This window comes from Crocodylus porosus, unplaced genomic scaffold (assembly GCF_001723895.1).
Source record: "Crocodylus porosus isolate Cpor-Errol unplaced genomic scaffold, CroPor_comp1, whole genome shotgun sequence".
Classification (NCBI taxonomy): domain Eukaryota; kingdom Metazoa; phylum Chordata; order Crocodylia; family Crocodylidae; genus Crocodylus; species Crocodylus porosus.
In genome coordinates this window covers 10,585,558-10,593,138 of record NW_017728915.1, presented here as the reverse complement: position 1 = coordinate 10,593,138, position 7,581 = coordinate 10,585,558, and the positions used below count along the sequence as shown (strand labels likewise).

The 7,581-nt window shown below is 37.9% G+C and overlaps 1 long non-coding RNA gene across 1 annotated transcript; it reads right to left on the bottom strand.

Annotated features, from left to right (window-relative positions):
* Positions 1 to 344: 344 nt before the first annotated feature.
* LOC109310781 lies at positions 345 to 7,247 on the bottom strand. The gene is made up of 3 exons (XR_002101309.1): positions 7,120 to 7,247; positions 1,904 to 1,958; positions 345 to 726 (listed from the first exon to the last, which is right to left on the bottom strand). It is a non-coding gene; the product is annotated as an uncharacterized LOC109310781 (long non-coding RNA).
* Positions 7,248 to 7,581: the final 334 nt, after the last annotated feature.

The window sequence follows — 7,581 nt, the reverse complement described above, 5'->3', positions numbered from 1 at the left end:
CCATATTTATCTGATCCACTCAATAATAATCTTTGTGAAGGAACACCATTCATGTGGTATTTATGCCTTTGCAAAACATAACCAATTCCTTAAATTTAATTAAAGCATTAGTGAAAAATATGAAATTTTGCTCCTGAGCTAGTCATTGCTGCAGAAAGTCACATGAATATGGGAGAATATTCTTGACAACTGCTATAAAATCCACAGCATTAACTTGATTTCTACCTGTCTGGGGCTTTGTTGTAACCTCATTCACACCCATGTGGAGCAACAAGGGCATAAAACCAGGGGAGTGAGAGAAGATTTGGGTATTGAGTGGAATTTTTTTGCATTGTTTTCCTATTAAAGGGCCCAATCCTGTAGGTTTAATGCATGAAATGCTTTCATTGATGTCTGTAAGAATTTGTCTGGATAAAGGTGGCTTAATCAAATGGCAAACAAAATCAGGCGACAGCATTTCAAATTCTAGAAGCTCAGAGCTCTGCTCATTCTGATTTGGTGTGGAAAGGAAAGGGAGCACAACCCCTGCTCCACGTGAAATATTCCTGAGTGACTCCACCAGAGAAGTGAATGTCCTGGAAACAGAATCTACCTATAACCTAAAGGTGTCGGGGTAACATTGCGATGGGGTAAACAGTAGTATGCTATTCTTCATGGAGAACATTGTTTTACAGTTGGTACATCTAAGTCCAATCTTTTAAAAAGAGATCCTGATTTCAGTTGCGCCTGAAAAGAAGTTAGAGAAGTTACTCCAACTGAATGATGGCAGTTTGTGACACCTAGGTCTTCAGTAAAATCATGGTAATAGACAACAGTCTCCTCATACTTAGAGTGCAGAGAGGATATATCAAAAACACTCCTCAGGTTGCTTTAAAAGGTTCTACTGACTTATTTTGAACTATTTCATTTGAAAACGTCAACAGTTGCTAAAAAATTAACATTACGCAAACACTGAATCTGTCTAGAGGAAAATCATTTTGCCAGATGTAGGCAAAAATCTAGGTTTGACTTTCAGGAGGGGTCAGTAAACCCAATTCAGAGACTAGGCAAATGGGGATTTGGCATGTAGAATAGGGGGTCATCTGATAAAGCAAGAGTCTCCACTGTTGCAGGCACTTACAACAAGATAATTGACACTGGTGAGAGTTACAGCCCCCAAGCCAAAGGTGGGGGTCTATAATGGAAGGCAAGGTCACATATATCACAGAAATGTCCATAACCAAGGGGGTCATCAGGATTAGAGCACTCATAAAGATGTTGTAGTTCCCACACCTTTTTAAACATTCAGTTGATTTGCTACTGCAGGGTAACTCAAACCTTATCCTCCCTTTGAAAAGAAATGCTGTAAAACCTGGGCATTCCAACTGGCAGCTAGGATGAGTCAGAGACAATAAGAAATATAATCTATATTGCTGTGTTATATTAACTATTCATTTAATACAAATAATATTAATTTAATGTAAAATGCATACTTGAAATTTGTCGAGTCTTTAGACAAAATCCCTGGTTACACGTACGGTTCCTATGGATGGGAATATTTGTCCATCAGTATTTGCTCAAATTAAATCTAATTCACTTTGTATATATTTCTGTCCTTTCCACAAGTACTTCGGCAAATGAATCTCTCAGCAACAATGTCCTAGAAACAGAAAATTGTAAGTAGATAATGGGAAATATTCATGAAAAGTAAATTCTGAAGCTGTAACTATGAACAATTACAAAATAATCTAACTGTTGCAAACAAAGTTGCATTAATCCAGTTGAGAACAAATAATGACCAACCTGTATGTCCTCTCACAAGTATATGTAGTCAACTGTTTGAGAACAAGCCTTAGAGTAAAAGTTACATAGTAAAACCATTTTGAAAAATAAGTATTATATTTTTAATATAGTCTTGAATTACCTGTTGATCCCTGGTGATCAGTTTCAGAAGCTGATACATAATGTATAATCATTCACTAAAAAAAATACAAAAGCAGTTGTTAATATACCTCAAGATTCACAACCACATGGAATAAAGGGGGGAAATGGGTTATTTAAATTGTCATATTGCCATTTTCAGTATATTGATTTTAGTTTGAAACTGATATCACACCTCTTCACTTGACATATTATACATAATTGTTTTCACAACTAAAGAATATATGCTTTTAACCACAAGAAAACCAAGCTACTTGTTTTGTTTCAATGCTAAATATATTGAGCCTTATCCTAATTTCTCTTAGGGCAGATGAATGACATTGAAGTAAATGAAAACTGGATGCTGATTGCATAGAAGTGAATATCTGCAAGATAATTCAATGATAAAATACACTGAAATGTTTGTGATGTTCAGAGATGTGTCCATTCAAAAGTATTAGCATCTTGAATATCCAAGAAAAATGTTTGAAAACACTACTATTGCTGTGAAAAGAGAAGTAGCTTTTTTCTTGAAATACTTCTCTGTGGCTGCATCTACACAAGATGCTGACTGCACAGTAGCTTGTTACTATTGTGCAGTAATGTCACAAGGCATGGAGTGTGACGTGATTTTACTGCACAGTAGTAATGAGGTACTGTGCAGTCAGAGTCACCAAAAAGCCACTCAGTAATGCTGCTGCGCAGTAATGCCTGTTACTGTGCAGTTAGCATCTCATGTAGATGTGACCTGTATAAACAATTTCAAAATGGTTTTAGACTCAGAACCAGCTTTGCATTCGTCCTTGAGAAAAAAATAGTAGCAGATACTATAGTAGCAATTCTAGATGTTTCAATGTTTTAGTCCTGGATCTTGCAGGATCATGAATACATATAGAGTCCCTTACCTATGTAGAGTTCCACTGAATTCAGCGAGGCTGTGTGTAGGGTCTTGGGCCACTCTCCACAGAGAAGCTGGCATAATTTATCAGAACATTTAATTATAGTATTAGGGACAGCTATGACCAATCTTACAACAGACCGTTGGTGAATTTTGTGGAATTTTGACAATAATCTTAGTTTATGGACTAAATTTCACAACAGCTTACCTCCCTTTTCAATTGTAGTAGTCGCCAGATTTTCAAGAATGCTTATTTTAAATGTATTATTTGAAAACCTGTCAGCTACTAGTTTTGAAAGTGCTGAACAGTTTTGAAAGTCTGACACCCCTTTAATATGAACAAAGTGCTGTTAAGAAGCTGTTCTTAAGAGTGACCAATCATCTTTTAAACCTTTGACCACATAATCCACCAACTCTGTGCATTAAGTCTGTCATATTTAGGCTTTTTGACATCGTTCTTTCTACCAAACCATTATGCTTTTGCAAAAGAGAACATCAAAGAAAGAGGCTCATATGCGCTTTTGGTTTTATGGAAGTATTGGAAGTTAAATTATACAAGACAAATTATTCTCACACATCTTAACAAGAAACACAAGATAAGCAGGTAAGTTTTTTCACTCAAACAGTTATTTGAAAATTGTATAGGTATCTCCATGGGCAGATCTAGAATTTTGAAAAGGAAGGCACAGATGGTGGAGTGTATCATCATCATTTATGAGGCAACACATTTTTTTCCAGTTAAAAACATTATGCTAGTGGCCTAGGGCTGTATTGAAGCTAAAATAACTTCACTGAAATGAGTTAAAAACAGTCTTCAGGGCTGTGGATGGGAGTTTCCTTATCAGTAACAGTGGATAGACAGCAGAATTGCAGAACAAAGGATAGCTTGATTGGTGGAACATCAACACCATTAAAAAGAAGAGATAGTAACACACGTGGAATAAAGTGTTTAGAAGGAATCAGAAGAGCGCAATGAACCATGAGAACCACTGTCTCCCTCAGCACTGCCTGACTAGAAATGCTGCTACCACTGCCAGGCAGATAGTTTTAAAGTTTGGGTGGATCAGGAATCAAAGGTATGGGGGGTGCAAGTTCCTTCCCGCCACCATCCATCCCTGGTTATCGCATTAAAAACATTTTTCTTAGTGATATACTTGTATTGATTTTCTTCCTTTTTTACACTGAATGCTCACAACCCTCTTGTCCCCTAACCAACCTTATATTTTCAAGTCTATTAGTCCCCTACAATCTTTGGAATTTTTCTTCATGGAATCTATTATGAAGGTCTCACTGATTCAACCTTTTATTAGGTTGTATAGAGCTGAGCTCACATCCAGCAGCAGATAAGGATTCCCAGCCTCTCTGAGCAGACATTAAAGGGGTAATGCAGCTAATATATTAAGCTTTGAATGAAGGCAGCTATGTTATTCTGCAGCTCCCTCTACTTGCTGCATCCCATCATGGCAATATGACAACTTGCTTCTGTAAACTTCCAATCCTTCCCTCCTACATCAGACCAGAAGATCAATATCAACTAGCTGGGGCATACTATTGTAAAAAAATCCAGGAACTTCATAATTATGACAGTCTATATTTAACGTCTAGATTTGGGAAACAAAACAAAACTGGAATTATGGCATGAATTAAGGATTAAATCATCTGACTTAGATGCATAAGAAAACTAGAGCTTTACAGCCTGACCAAACAATGATCAAGTCTAATTACAAAAAGACATACTAGAAGCAATAATGGAAGGTTTCATATAAGTTATACACAAGAGACCTGTACAGCTCTGAAATAAAATATTTGTAATTTAAATCACTAACACTAAAATTAAAACAGTGCATTTTGCAAGTAAGCAATACTCTGGAAGTGTTACAGTCAGTCAGCACCAGACAGGAGAAAACTTCCTTTGGAATTCTGCTGGATTTACTTTGACTAGAGCATTCAGTGAAGCTGGAAGATACTAAAAAGCTGTATTTGGAAAGGTCAACAAAAGCCAACAAAGCAGTCATGTTAAGAAAAGCACAGCTTTCTAGTCAGGTTACTCTGACATAACAGATGCTAAATTGGGTTCTTCCTCTTATGGTAGGTGTGATAAACATGTCCAGCAGAGAAACCTTTTTCTAAAGATGCCGTGCTTCTAGGACTGTGCTTCAGTCAGGATACTAAGGATCTGGTGAAAACACTCATTAACTTCACTGGGTTTTTGTCAGGTCCTTTATCTGCCTTTACAAAAACACACCTGAGAAATTGTACTAATCACATGTAGAAGTCAACACATTTGTGTTATCATGTATAAGGTGCATCTACACATAGCCCTATGGTGATGTTGTTATGGCTCTGTACTTTAGTACTTCCTTTTAGAAGTCCTAAAATGCAGCACAGTAACTGCCTGCACAGTCATTTTTCACCACTACTTCGCTGTAACGACACGCTAAAACAGGGTAGTATGCCACTATGGTGAAGTAGCTGCCAATCACATGGAGAGTCACATGATCGCTACATTACTGTAGCACATTGTATGGCAACATAGTACATTGCTAGGGTGACATAGGGTGATATGTAGATGTGCCCATATTGTCATAACCCCTGGAAGCCCCAGTCTCAGACAAGGCCTCTACTGTATTAAGATACTGTACAGACACATGTTAAAAACAAAGAGAAAGACAGACAGTCCTTGCACCAATGAGCTTAAAAACTCTAACTGGGCATTTGTACCTTGGTTAGAATTGTGCACCAAACTGCATGAAGTCCCATCCCTTAGCCTCTGAAAGCAGTTTCTCAGGTCTAGATGGCCACTAGTTACTTTTCCTAATTGCCCTCTCTGCACTTCAGAAATAGTTTGATTACAGCTTACTTTTGGCTTAGACACTTATTCGCTCCATGGTCTTGATGAGAAAAAGTTAACTGAAGAGAAGTTAAATAAAAAAATTGCTTTAAGAAAAATCAGGAAGGTTGATATTTTAAGTGTTTAAATGGATCCTCCTGAATGAGTACATTAAGTTTCATGAACACAGTGAATATCTTTACCTTTATTTATTTAACTGGCCTTATTCTTCAAGATCAGGTCACAAATGTGTGGCATTTTTAAATTAGTTGCTAGGGGCTAATCCTGTAATTCATCACTGCTGCAAGCAGTCCTGAAGACTACCTCTGAGAACAAGGACTACTTACATGAGTAAGTTTGCAGGAGTCGGTATGTTACATGTGAGGAATTCAGGCTGCAAACCCTAAGTTAACTTGCTTTGCTTAATGCTTGATCCACTTAAAACATGTGGGTTTGAAAGTTCAGCTCAAAAATCAAACATTATTGGATTCCCAGTTAGTAGAGGCAGTGAAAAAATAGTAGAGAGGGGAAAGAGAGAAAATATTTGATAACAAATAGGGAGAAAAATGCAATAGAGCCTGGAGTCTCTGATGTTACTCTAGGGAGTAAAGTGAGCACAGGTTGACCCCTATACTTTGCTCTTTTAATAGAATACAGACAACAGTACCAGTAGCTGACTTCTCGTGTGTTTTGTTAGCAGACTCCAACCCCATTAACTATTTTTAACCGCCATGTCGACAATCATTTTCCTTCTCTGGCTTTGCACTGCAGCCCTCTCTATAGGAGGAATAATATAGTGTTACAAGCCATAACGATGCTTCAATCAGCATTAAACCCTATAAGCCTTCATTGCAGACTTCGGGAGGGGAGAAAGGCACAGAAGGAAGGAAGAGGAACTAAACAAATGACCTCTGATTATCATACATTGTGAGAGGCAGAGCAATAGTCATAAAGCCCTAATTAAATGTTAAACTGCAAGGAGGACTTCCAAGTCTGAAAAGAAGAGTAAGAAACACATTGAAGAGACATTGGCATCTTTGGTTCTATAGTCATGAGCCTGTGGAAGCCTTTGGCCTCAACACTTACTAGCCCCTACACAAATGCCACATCAACAGAGACATGCCTGCCCACTATTTCTACAGAGACCTCACTGCCCATAAAGTGGGAACTCCAGAGCAGGAAAGGGAATACTCACTAAAATACTGCATCGTGGCATGCAGTGCCACCTCTGAAGCCATTTAACCAGTCCACTATGTATCTGTAAGCTTACAGAAGGGTGATAAACCCCTTAGATTAGCTCCCACACACATAGGAGGAGCAGCATAATGAGACCACTCTAAGGTCTCTCTTTACATTGCTGACTACAAAGCCAGGATGTCCATAACATCTGTTCATGGGAGCTGAGGGTATATACAATTATGTAAATCACTCTCTCCTCAAGAATAGCAAGAGGAAAAATAGGGAAAGATATAAAGAAATTAAGAATTCTTACCAACTAGAAGAGAGGTGGAAATAGCAGTTGACAGTGGCTTCTTCAAGGCTACAACTGGCCCCAGAAAAGCATGATGGGAAAAAAGATCTGGTAAGAGGGTAGCACTGCAGTGATGAGAGTTAACAAGGTAGCAGTAATCCTTATTGTGATTTGAGTATTTCTAGTGTGTCCTACATTCCTAGTTAGTTTTCATAAGCCTTGTAGCATGTTTGTTAATTAATATTCATTTTAAAACCAAGATTTGTTTCCGTGTATCTTGCCCTTCATTTGTTCCTGAAGTGAAGTTGTAAGATGTGAGACATGTTAGGAAGGCTTTTTCTCCTTCCTTTGCAAGTGATTCTTGCCTTTGTTCCAATGTCACCAGAATGTTTGTTACTTAGCACAGCACTGAATAAAGAAACAGGTGAATATAGGACATAACCATTCCCATGTCTCAGGCTATACCAAGCACACTGCTATTAT